Below are 4,022 nucleotides of genomic sequence, written 5' to 3'. Positions count from 1 at the left end.
TATTAAGGAAATTGAATTTGTAACTGAGCAATTAAAAACTAGCGAAAAAGAAGTCTCTAGCATTAGATGATTCCGCTGGGTAATTCTATCATACATTTAAAGAAGAATTAACACTGATTCTACATGGTCCCTTCTAGAAAGCATAGAGGAGGGAAAACTTGTCCATTCATTTTGTGAAGCTATAATCACCCTGATATCAAACCACAAACAGACAGTCCTTAAGAAAAGAAAACTACAGACATATACCCTAGATGAATATAGATGCAAAATTCCTTAACACAATGTTAGCAAATGTCATTGACGACTATATAAAAATAATTATACTCTATGACCAAGTGAGATTTATTACAAGCTGGTTCTATATTTGAAAATTAATTATCAGTGCAGTCTTTCATATTAATAGGCTAAAAAAGAAAAAAAAATGCATGATCATATCAATTGGAGCAGAATATTTAATGACTATTTATAATAAAACTTCTGAAATTTAAGAGTAGAGAGGAATTTTGTCAGCTTCATAAAAATCATCTCCAAAAAACCTACAGCTAATATTGCTCTCTAGGGTGAAAGATTTAAGACTTTTCCCTTAAGATTGATAATAAGGAAAGAACTTTCACTCTCACCGTCTTCGTCCACAGAGCCTTGGAAGTTCTGGCCAGCTCACTATGGCCAGAGAAGAAAAGATAAGTCATACGTATCAAAAAGGAAGAAATGAAACTCTCCCTATGTGCAGATGACATGACTGACTATGTAGAAAATCCCAAGGAATCTACAAAAATTTCTAGAACTAATAAGTGAGGTCAGCAAGGTTTCAGCATAGAAGATAAACATACAAAAATCAATCATTTTTCTATAGTCTAGCAATTAATACATAGAAAAAAATTAATATAAATTAATATGAAATACCATTTATAATGTTTACAAAAATAAGGAAGTACTTAAGTGTAAATCTAACAAAATATGTACAGTATTTGTGTGCTAAAAACTACAATATGAGGATGAAAGAAACAAAAAATATATAAATAAATACAGAGACACACTGTTCATGGACTGGAAGACCCAACAGAGTAAAAATCTCAATACTTTCCTAACTGATGTACACGTTTACACCAATTACTATAAAAATTCCAGAAAATTATTAGCAGATACAGGCCAAACCAAGAAAGCAAAAACAAAAACAAACAAACAAACAAAACACCCCACTGCCATCATAGACTAGAATTATCCCATAGGGTTTCCAAGGCAGTGATCTTTACAGAAGCACACTGTCACATCTTTCTCCTCTGGAGTTGCTGGTAGGTTCAAACTGCTGACCTTTCAGTAGTATCCAAGTGCTTAACCATTAGATATAGACAAGACTATTTTAAAGTTTATATGGAAAGGAAAAGGAATAAGAGCAGTTGAAGCATTTTGGAAATAAAAAAAATTGGAATCAGTTTACCCAATTTTAAGCCTTATTTATGACATAGCTATAGTAATCACTAGTGTAGAATATTGGTGAATGGATACATAGATTAATAGAACAGAATAAGAAAACCAGAAATAAACTCATACAAATATGCCCAGCTAATTTTTGACAAAGGTGCAAGGGCAACTCAATGGATGAAAGATAACTAGCTCATTTCAATATAAGGTGCTAGAGTAATTGGACATCTACAAGCAAAAATTAAATGAATCAATGCACAAATGAATAAATGAGGAAAAAAGCCTCAGTGCTAAGTCTCATACCTTATATAAAAATTAATTCAAAATCATGGACTTAAATGTAAAACAGAGAACCATAGAACTTTAAAAATAACAAACACAGAACAAAAATCTTCGGGATGGACAGCTGAGACTCTTAGACTTCTGCCCTATTTAATTCTGCAGATGGCCCTCTCCACTCTCAAAACTCCAATCCCCATCTTTCTTCACTACTTTTCTTCTTTTCTTGTAGCTCCAATCACCTTGTAAAATACTGTACGCATATATTTTGATTGTCATGTTTATAGTTTATTTCCTGTCTCCCCTTGTTAGAGTGCAAAGCCCACCAGGCAAGAAACTTTGTTTTCTTCATTGTTATATTCTAAGTGTTTAAAACCATACTTGACACTCAGTATATTTTATTCACTTTTGAGTGAATAAAAGAATAAATCAGATGAGGCCTTGGAGAGAGAGGAACCTCTAAGATGAGGTGGATTTGCTTGCAGTTTCTCCAAGGCAAGAGGAGATGCTGCCTGGGTTCAAGCTGTCCATTTTCTTCTTCCTCAGTCTACTGCCCCTGGGTCAGAAGACACCATCTTTCCTTGGTAACTCAGTAGACTTCATGCCCAGAACCCACACTTTCTTTCCTAGGAGACTGAGTATTGGTGGGTACGAGAAAGACCATTTGAATGTAATTGTCTGATACTGAGAACTTCAAAGAAATTAGTGGAGAAGAGGTATGTATTACTTCTGAGGTGACGGTTGGTGGATCCTGAGGAAGAAAGTGGAGTTGATGACACCTGCCGGGAAAGAGGTTGAAGGGGAGGTCTATGGGGAGAAACAGGTCAACTTGGAGAAGATGGAGACACACGGAGGTCCCTCTGATCCCCTATATATTAAGCTCATGGCTTATTTTCCATGTGAGGTGGAAGAGCCTATGGCAACTAGACAAGGGGAAAGGTTCCCAGGTGATGTTCTCTTCCATGTCCCCATAAGTTCTTGGGATATCATTGCAACCCTTTTGACAAAGACTGCTTAGACAAGGGATGACTAACTGTAGGCTAAAGTGTGAATCGGAATGAGCAGAGATAGTCTTTGAAACGATAATTTAATTCTAACACCTTTAGGCAGGCACTGCGACAGAATCCTCACTCCATATGTTTTTATACTATTCCAGGGACACGCACATGAATGTTACCATTTGGAGGTATATCAGCTGGCCTGGGACTTTAACTTTCGTTTGGGTCCAGTGTGAGTTCAAGGTCAAGAAGGGCAAGTAAGCAACAACTCTCCCTGGAAGAAGCTGGTGGGGATGGGTTTGTGGGAGAGAGGACAGATGAAAACCCCACACTCTGAGCTTCTCATGATGCCTCCCAGCCCCATGGTGGCTTCTGAGGCTTCCTTGTAAAACCTGCAGAAGACAGTTTCAAACCACTGATGAGTCCTGTCCTAACTGCCCATTTATTTTATTTGTCAGTGTATTTCATGGTGTGTAGCAAAGGGGCTGATACCCCGGAAATGCTCAATACATATTGATTGATTTTTTTTTAAAAAAAGAAGGATAGGTAAGATTAGGTCTTGGACAAGGATAAAAGGAAATCCTTCCCCTCCCCAGTTTCTGGCTTGATGAACCCCTGAAAGACACCTGTGCCTGTAATTTGTCAATGGGAAAGAGGCTATCCATGGAAGAATCCCAGCTAGAGCAAGAGAAACGTCCACACCCGCTTTCTCCTTCATAAACAATGTCCTAAATAGACACTCAGTTGGACATTTAGGGACTGAAATTAAAAAGGAGAGAGCCTACTGCATGGGATATTGTGAATATATTAGGGCATAACTGGGACTTCCATTGTAAAATCAATAAAGATTGAAAACCAACAATTCCTTCAGCCTTCTCATTTTATGGAGGGCAAAGGTAAAGCTCAGAGATGTTTCAAAGTAGAGTGGAGGGGAAGGGCACTCCCACTCCTGAATGTTTGCTCCATGTCTTACAAACCATGTGATGTGGACTCATCCATGTGAACCCCCATTTCCTCACTCCATGTGGCTATGACAACGTCTGCCTAGCTTTACCTAGAAAGGACTGACAGAGGTCTAATGGGACCTTTGCTTTGGCAAACCCAAGTAATAGAAATAAATTAAACACACACACACACACACACACACACACCAAATTCATTGCCATCTAGTCGATTCCAACTTATAGCGACCCCTACTTGGGTTTCTGAGGCAGTATAGTGCTTAAGGCACTTGACTGCTAACCAGAAGGCTGTCGGTTCAAACCCCCCAGCTACTCCTCAGAATGAAGGTCGGGCAATCTACTTCCGTAGTGATACTGCCTC

Source organism: Orycteropus afer, unplaced genomic scaffold (assembly GCF_000298275.1).
Source record: "Orycteropus afer afer isolate SDZICR_OR568_19922 unplaced genomic scaffold, OryAfe1.0 scaffold00224, whole genome shotgun sequence".
Classification (NCBI taxonomy): domain Eukaryota; kingdom Metazoa; phylum Chordata; class Mammalia; order Tubulidentata; family Orycteropodidae; genus Orycteropus; species Orycteropus afer.
Note: the sequence above shows the minus strand (reverse complement) of the source record.